We start from the raw sequence: 9,733 nt of genomic DNA, 5'->3' as shown, positions 1-9,733 counted from the left end.
TGGGGTCCATGAGCTCCCCCTTGTTCAGGTTAGCTGGGTTTCTCCAGCCTGGTCTTGACCCCTTTGCTCATCACTCCTCCCTCTCTGTAAGTGGATTCCAGGAGTTAAACTCAGTGTTTAGCTGTGGGTGTCTGCTTCTGCTTTCATTAGCTACTGGTTGAAGGCTCTAGGATAGCATAAAAGGTAGTCATCAATCTCATTATAGGGGAAGGGCATTTAAGGTAGCCTCTCCACTATTGATTAGATTGTTAGTTGGGGTCATCTTTGTATATATGTGGACATTTCCCTAGTGCCAGGTTTCTCTTTAAACCTATATTGGCTCCCTCTTTTATGGTATCTTTTTTCTTGCTCTCCTCTATTCTTTTCCTGTCTCAATATTCCTACTCCCTCACGTCCTCCTCTCCCCCCTTCTCTTCCCTTCTCTTTCTCCTAACTCCCTCTCCCCTCCCACCATGCTCCCAATTTGCTCCAGAGATCTTGTCCCTTTCCCCTTCTCCAGAGGACCATGCATGTCTCTCTTAGGGTCCTCCTCGTTTCCTAGTTTCTCTGGCAGTGTGAATTGTAGCTGGTAATCCTTTCCTCTGTGTCTAAACTCCATATATGAGTGAGTAGCTGAACTTTTCTTTGGAGGAATTGGCAAGTTGAGCACAACACCAGAATATATAATATCACATAGCCAATTATAGCATTAGTTCCAGCAGATCCAGTACTATCTTCTGACCTCTGTGAGCACTGCACACACAGGGCACCAATACATACATGCAGAGAAAACACTCATACAAATATAATAAACATAATCTTAAAATAATGAAAACAGGAACATAGTGACAAATTAATTTCAGTCATTAGAATGTAGGCCTACAATGTTACCAGTCTTTTACAACATCATGATTATTACTCATGTGAGCATGTGAACATATGAACATACAGCACATAGACTTTTACACTTATAGGTACACACTTCCCCTACTAACACACACCAAAGCTACCATAATCACGAAACAGCATATTTACATTACTTTTCTCAGTGCTGTGATGCAAGGCCTGACAAAAACAGTTTGGGGGGGAGGGAAGCTGCATTTTGGCTCGGTTTGAAGATATACTACCTCATTGCACCGATGGTTTGGTAGCAGGAAGATGAGGGGTGTGGTCACATAGCACATGCAGTCAGGAGCTGAGAGTGATCAAGACTGGTGCTCAGCCCTCGCTGTTATACTGTCTAGCACCCCACCCCATGGGATAATGCTGTCCACATTTAGCATGGTTTTCCAGCTCAATTCACATAATCTAGAAACTCCCCTATAGGTCTGTCCAGAGGCTTCCCTACTAGGTGAATTTTGATCTTATTCACCTTATAATCAGCATTAGCCAGTACACACATGATTATTGTACCTAACTATAATGCTGTAATTACACAATTCTCATAAATCACTCACATGCACACACATATAATTATACTTAGTAATATGTAGATGCATGTTGCATGTGTACAGACATATATTCACTTATGAACATGCTCCCAAATGTCAACAATGTCAAATGTGTCCACAAACCTCTATTTTTTTTTTTTTTGGTTTTTTTTTTTAATCAGGGTTTCTCTGTATTGCTTTGGAGCCTGTCCTGGAACTAGCTCTGTAGACAGGCTGGCCTTGAACTCACAGAAATCCGCCTGCCTCTGCCTCCTCAGTGCTGGGATTGAAGGCATGTGTCACCAAAGCCCAGCAACAAACCTGTATTCTTGTAAACAGATTTAAACATATGCTCACAGTTTCTGACTTTCACATTTCCTCACCACCCAAATTCCACTCTTCTCTCATAATTTTTAGTAATCCAGTTAGAAAATGTCCATTTGTCATTCAAATATCTAGGATAAAAACATACCATGGTGGCTGTACTTGCCTGTCATTTGGGCACACAGGAGTATAAACAGGATTAAGTTTAAGGCCAGCCTGTTCTTTTGTTTGTTTCAAAACAAAACACAAATCATATACCATTATTAAACCAGGTTTCATGGTTCATGCCTGTCATCACTGGATTTGGGAGAGTGAAACAGGAAGACCATAAATGTGAGAAAAGCCAGGGATATTACACTGAATTCAAGGCAACCCTGGGTAGGAAGACACTGCCTTAAAAAAAGAAAAATCAGAACACATAAACAAATGCCATTGTTTATATGTGAATGCTTTACATGAAGAATTTGCACTTTTTGGATCTTTTAAGTTGATTTCTCCTTGTATTTTGAAACTATATTAATATATTTAAATCTACATACTACTTTACATTGATTAAATAATGTATTATTGTTGTAGTAGTTTTTCTCATAGTTCCTTGCTTATATTCATTTTAGTTGTATAATAAACTATAGTGAGATGATTTTCTTTGGGGGAATAAGGAACTCCTTATCCTCATGTACAATATGGGGCTATCAACAGTTCCAGGAAGATACACATTGTCCATTCTCTTGGATATTAGTAATATTGGAAGCCTTACATTATGGGTAAAAATTAAAACTATTTGTGATATTTTAGCCCCAAACACCATTCACAGTTATGTATATTTTGGTAGGTTAATGGAAACTCTGAAAGAAAGTAGGTTGGAGAAGCAACTTGGGTTTTAATTTTGTGAAATAAATGAGGTTTTCAGGCAAGCAAGATGAAACATTGCTTGGTTTTGCTTGTTTGTTCAGAGACTTAGTCTTGCTGTAGAGTTCAGATACCATGTTCATTTTCTTATGTGCCTGTGTATGTCCCTTTCAAGGTAAGGATTCATTCTTTGGAGAATAAATATTTTGACTGGTTTTATGGTTTAGAAAAAAAAAATTATAGAGGCACAGCTTCAGTGCTGATTAAACTTGGTAATTTTAATATGTGCACGTACGATAGTTTGGGAAGCAAGAAGGAAGCCTAATTTATTTATTACTATTAGAAAAATGAGAGTAATGTCATGAATTTTCAGTTTCAAGTAACTAAACAGTATCACCCATAAAATGATGTAACCTAAATTAGAAATTACCTTTAGGAAGAAAAATATACGAGTGAAACAGAATAAAACATACCAAAGATACAAATTCACTGCAAGTCTTGAAAGCATTTTAAAAAGTGGGTTGGTGGCAGGAGAGATGGCTCAGCAGTTAAGAGCACACATTGCTCTTGCAGAGGAGTCAGATTGGACTGCCAGCACCCTCCCAATGGCTTTCAATCAACTGTGTGTAACTCCAGTCCCAGAGGATCTAATGGCCACTTCTGAACCCACAGTCACTAAGCAGGCCTGAGGTGCACCAACATATATGCAGATAGAATACTCATACCTGTGAAAATAAACTCCTTTGAAATACTAGTCAGTAATTGGAATATTTCATTTGTAAAAATGTGATTCCATAGAATGTCTTTTGAGTCCAGCCCACTTTATGAAAGGTAGTTTTGCTGAAGGTGTAAAATGATAAAGTCCACAAATTTAGGAAGATCAACCAAATAGCCTTGAATTATAAGTAGAAGCTAAGGAATACCAGGCCTAATTATATCTTCCAGGCTAATTTGGATGCTGGAGCAAGGGGATCCTGAGTTTAAGAGCTGTCTGGTCTTCAGCATGAGCTTGATGCCAGCCTTGCCAACTTATTTATCAAAACTCTGTATCAAAACAACAACAACAACAACAACAAAAATGCAGGCTGAGGGTGTAGCTCAGTGGTAGAGCATTTATCTAGCAAGGTGTGGCTCTTGGTTTAATCAGAAAAACAAAAATAGCATCCCTTGTTAAATTTCCTCCAGCTTACTACTATTGGCTGGTGCTCCCCATCTCTGCTTCTTCTATATTACTGTGCATTCTTGACAAATGTGAGCCCAAAAATACACTAAGTTTCACTGACGCTTTGAGTGTTCATTTCTGGCGATTCTTGTGCTATATAAAATTTACACTAATTTGTAAACTTTTATTTTGATAATATATGTTTTGTTATGGGTGTATCTGTTAACCATGGTGAAACTAATGCTTGTTGAGAATCTTTCCTTCCCTACAGCTCCTATGTGTAGACAGAGTTTCTGTTCTCCGTGGTCTCACAGCTGTTTGGACCCAAATAAACACACAGAGGCTTATATTAATTATAAACTGTTTGGCTGATGGCCCAGGCTTTAAATTGGCCTGACATCCTATTTTCCCAGGAGCTACATGGCATCTCCCTAGTGGCTTCTCTGAGTCCTCTCCACAGAATTCAACTTGTCTGGTATCCCCACCTACACTTCATGCCTGGCTACTGGCCAATCAGTGTTTTATTCATCAACCAATAAGAGAAACATATGCAGAAGGACATTTTGCCATCATCTTCTCTTTTCTGTCTAAATAAAAAGAAAGGTTTTAACTTTAGCATAGTAAAATTATATATAACAAAATAGTAATCAAGTAAGGAATATAGTTAACAATATTCCATTAACATTTGGCAAAATTTAAAGAAAATATTTTACCATCTATCCTATATTTGTGAGTCTAAAGTTTTTTATGTAACTTGTCTTTTATCATAACTAAGTAAAACCATAACCATATCTGTCTTCAACTCCATCAAAGACCTCAGAAGGATAATATATAATCTCTAGAATTGACAGAGATGACTCACTGCATGTATAGTCACCCAAAATCTGCCCTTGCTCAGCCTCTTGGAATAAATCTGTAATCCCAGCTGCCCAGAAGGCTGAGGCTGGAGGTTTGCCATTTATGTCAGCTGGCTAGAGTGAGTTCCAGGGTAGTGAGGGAACGGAGAGGCCCTGATGAAGCTCAGTGGTAGAGCACTTGTAGCATGAACGAGGCCTTAGGTTCAATTTTCTGGGCTGTTAAAAAACATTTAATTTCCATGATTGGTGGCGATGGTGTATGCCGCCTTTAATCCCAGCATTTGGGGGGCAGAGGCAGGCTGATCTCTGTGAGTTCGAGGCCAGCCTGGTCTACAGAGCTAGTTCCAGGCAAGCCAGGACTGTTACACAGAGAAACCCTGTCTCAAAAAACAAAAACAAACAAACAAAATTTGCTTTTCCTAGGATGCACCTGTCTCATATCAGCCAACCATACATCTCCTTCCATGGAGGATTACCCACTCCTCACTTTTCTCTCATACTAACCCTTCTAGATTTCCAGTATTCATTCCTGTTTGTAACTCCAATTGTAATTATCCTTTCTTTGGTTTGCCCTAATATCATTATATCATTATTATTTACATGCATTTTCCTACCTTATGATTTTATACAACCTAATTGATACAATTAACAACCTAATTGATATACCTGGCTTCCTTGCCCAATTCCTTCCTAACCAATACTACAAAGCTGCAGATATATATTACTTTGCTAATATTGTAAGAGTGGGGGATGTGGTTAAGAATTAATCTGCAGAGATTCCTTTGTACTCACTCATATGCCTTCTTTTTAAAATTCTCATAAAATATTTAGAGTACTAGTGAAATTTCTGCCCTGGTCTCTCAAGCCTCCATCATAATGCCACGTATCTGAGGATCAATTTTATTACAAATACTGTCAAGTTTTTAAAAATATCCATCCCATGTATTGACAAGTGGAAAAATATAAAGTCATACACCTCACTGCCTGAGAAAAATACAATGGTCTCTCCCTGGGGTAGCCAATTCTCAAAGTTAATAAAGGCCCAACCAAAGCATGCCTTTTAATACCTAAATTAACCAAGCAATAAACATCATTTTCTCTGACACACCCCAGGAGGAAATATTCCTTTGCCTTAGTCACCCTAGAGCCACGTAACAGAAAAGTGCATATAGTGTAGTGAAACACACAATTGTTGAAAGTAAACAACCCAGAACTTTTCAACCTCCCTTCCTTGATTTTCTTATGGAGACTCAAGTAAAATTTTTAACCTAAGAGCAAGTCCAGCCTGATCACACCATTAATCCCAGCACTCACAGGCAGAGGCAGGTGGATATCTGTGAGTTCAAGACCAGGCTAAACCTAAGAGCTCATTCCTTCCTGTCTTCTGCCTGGTGACAATGTTAACATCTTTCCTAGGTGGTCTGGCATGGCTTGGCATTGAAACAGGGTCTCCTTTGCTAAGGGACAGTTTTTTAAAGATTTATTTGGATGCTGGAGAAATGTCTCTGCGATTAAGATTGCTTGGTAAACTCTCCCAGAGGACCTGAGTTCAATTCTTAGCACCCAAGTCCAGTGGCTAACAGGTGCCTGTAATAAAGATCTGCTTTATTTTATGTGAATCAGTTATTCTCTTGCATGTGTGTGAGCACACCATATGTGTGATTTCAGAGGAGGAAGGGGCATCACATTCCCTGGAACCAAACCTACAGAAGGTTGTGAGATACCACATGGTTGCTGGGAGCCACAACTCGAACCCATGTTCTTTGCATGAGCAACAAATACTCTACCTGCTGAGCCATCTTCCCAGCCTCAAACATGAAATTTAAAGGGTGACTGTCATTGTTTTGAATGACTATAATTTTTATGTGTGCTTCTCTAGCCAGTCTTTTTAACTTATGTCTCTGTCCAGTCTTCCTGAAGGCCATGGTCTCATAGTGGTACCAAAAATGGAACATAAACTCCCTCCTAAGATCTGGCTTCCAGGAACATGTTAGGGGGACCACAGAGGAATCCTCAAGTCCAGACCTGCAACCAAAGCACACCACACCACACATTGCTCTACATACACACACTTGTGGTTTGCAGGCAGGACTAAAATGGTTATGCATATGCCTAGTTGTTGGTTTCCCACGTTCATCCTACCTGTATATAATCCTGGAGGTATTGTCTAAACAGGGAAGGAAGTTTTCTAAACCACATATTTTCTGACCAACTCCATCATCATCATCATCATCATCATCATTATTATTATTATTACTATCTCTTGAAGAAATAGGTAGCCAAATCTAGTCTCATGGGGCTTTCAGAGTCAGTTCTAATACTTTGGTCACAGGACACCTCCAGTTTCAAAGACCTGTGAATGAAGTAATGCATTAAGTATTTTCTTGAGCCTCTTGTCTGTTTCCTTTTGTGGCCACCACTGACGGACTATCTCTAAAAGAAGTAAAAACTGAATGTGCTACCAAACAACGTGTGGGAAGGTATTAAGGCTATGCAAAAAACATTGAGACAAACTTCTATTAATGTACAATGAGGGCTTCTGTTATTTTTGTCTATGCTCTGTCCTTTATACTTCTCTGTTCTTCTGCTATAGACAATCTATAAATTTCTTTTAACAGATCGTCTTTATTAGGATAATTCTGTTATTTTACAATTTTAATTTAAAATGTTTTATTAGAAAAGGTTGTTAAGCTACATAAAGTAATTCAGAACCTCTACCTATCACTCACTCACCTTCATCAATATAATACCACAAATATGGTAGAAATGTACCAGATACCTTCCCAAATTTAGTTCTCTCTCTCTCTCTCTCTCTCTCTCTCTCTCTCTCTCTCTCTCTCTCTCTCTCTCTCTTTCTCCTTTCATCTTCTCTTTTTATAGACAGGGTTTCTCTGCATAGCCCTAGCTGACCTGGAACTAACTCTGTAGACTGGCTGGCCTCGAGCTCACAGAGATCTGCCTGCCTCTGCCACTCTGGATTAAAGGTGTTCACCACCATTGCCTGACATTCTCATTCTTTATATGCATCATACTTAATGCTTTTGTTTACTGTGTGTGTGTACCCATTATCAAATTATGGCAATAGCTTGGCTATTTTTAAAAAAATTAATTATGTTCATTGTGTTGTAGTGTTGTTGTATTTTAAATTTTATGAGCCCATTCATGAATATAAGTAAATCTATGCTAACTAGGGATTGTTGGCTCATGCCTGTTATACCAGTACTCTGGAGGCAGGCAAAGAGGTAAAAAAAAAAAAAAAAAAAAAAAAAACCAAGAATGAAAGAAGAAAAGAGGGAAAAGGGTCCACATTAAAAGCTCAAATTCTTCCAATAATCCTTTATGGTTTAATCTTCTATAATTTCAAACTGATTCTGAATGGAGCTTTTCAAGGCCCTTATGTTTCAAAAGCTTTACTATTGTTCCATTCTACCTACCCCTGACTCTTCTACAAAATGATGAGTTTGGCATGTAGGCCAAGGAGATAGGCATAAATAGAGCCCAGGCTCTCTGCACTCACATGTGGTTACTATATGTGGGACCTATACATGCCGCCTTGTAGCCCATAGCTCCAGTACCCAAGAGGAACGCAGGATTCTCTTCATTGACTTAGTTCAAATGCTAAGACAATATACTCCCTTATTTAAGAGATTGGACCCATGTGATCAGTAAGGTATATAGGAAACAACAGAGCACACTATCAGGCAACGCAGCCAATGTCCTATAATTCCCATACCCAGTAACCTAAAACATCCCAGTAGGCCTCACTTCTTAAAAATTTTATCATTTCCCAATGCCATCACAGATTAAGGATGAAACCTTAAATACATACACCTTTGATATATATTTCAGATTCAAATTATAGCAGCAGAGTGGAAAGTACAGTTATGAACTCAAATAACATTACAAAGGAAGCAATGCCAGTCATGTCTAAAGGGAACCCCAAGATGACAGTTTTGGCTCAGCTTAAGGTGCACTATAGAAGGAGTGCTGTTTCTCTTTCATAACTCCCTAGGAACATGTGAAAAGGGTTCTGTCTGTCAGGAAGAGCCACATCCTTATTGACACTTGACTATGTGAATGCCTAAGCCACTGAGCTTCAAGTCAGTTCTGATTCACAGGGTTCACTACCCCCACCCTGTAGCTATCAGCTTCTCTTTGTAAACCAGGGAGGTTTTCCCTGCTCCTGCTCTTCTCTCTGTCCTTGCCAGTCTGCCTCCATCCTATCCTCTCTGCTCCTTAGAGGGAGTCATGGCTGCTTTGTACTTCTTCAAAGTCCTCTATTTTCCCCTCTCATTTCTATAATAAAAAAACCTTCCTCCCACCCATGGATTGGTCACTTTGGTGGATGGAGTCTCTGCCGCCTTATTGATACTGCCGAGATTTTTCATTTTCTGTTTACTGAAATATAGGTTTTACTTTAAACAAAAAGAAGTACGTTGTCAGAGATTCTATAAAGTACCCCTGTGTCTACAGATACCAAAGAATGCTGAAGTTAAGAAGGGACAGCTACACAAAAGCCAGACCATTAGCAAGCATTTCAAATACCTCATAAGAAAAAAGTACAGTGTATCTGGCTTAGATGATACAAATAAATACACGTGTAATCCGAACCTTTTAGAATTTCACTTACTATGGGGTGAAGTGATGATCATGTATAAAAAAATCAATATAAGCTAGGATGTGAAATGTGCTTCTATGTAAGTTGCAAAATGGTATTGAAACTAATTTAAGTAGCCTTAACTAAATGTAGAAACCAGATTCCTACTTAAAATACATGACTCTTATCATTTCCAATCCTTTACTCTGTTCAGCCATTTCACCCATTTTCCTTAAGCAGGTTTTAAAAGCAGATTTCTTCTTTTAAATTTCCTCTTTATTTCAGAAAACGTTCTGAACCTGTAAAAATATATGTAGAATATTATATCCATGTGCTCATTATCCAATGTAACAACTCACTTATAGAAAGAATTGACCTTCACTGTGCCTGTCCCCAGATGAATTCTACCTTTTGTTCCACAAATGTTAACCATTGTCCTTAATATGTAATTTACCTTCTTCATAATCCTTTCTGAATTCTGTTTGTACATCTATACATATATTTTTACATACATACATATGTATATATACACATA

Source organism: Phodopus roborovskii, unplaced genomic scaffold (genome assembly GCF_943737965.1).
Source record: "Phodopus roborovskii unplaced genomic scaffold, PHOROB, whole genome shotgun sequence".
Classification (NCBI taxonomy): Eukaryota; Metazoa; Chordata; class Mammalia; order Rodentia; family Cricetidae; genus Phodopus; species Phodopus roborovskii.
The sequence above is the reverse complement of the archived record's forward strand: the minus strand, read 5'-3'. Positions refer to the sequence as shown.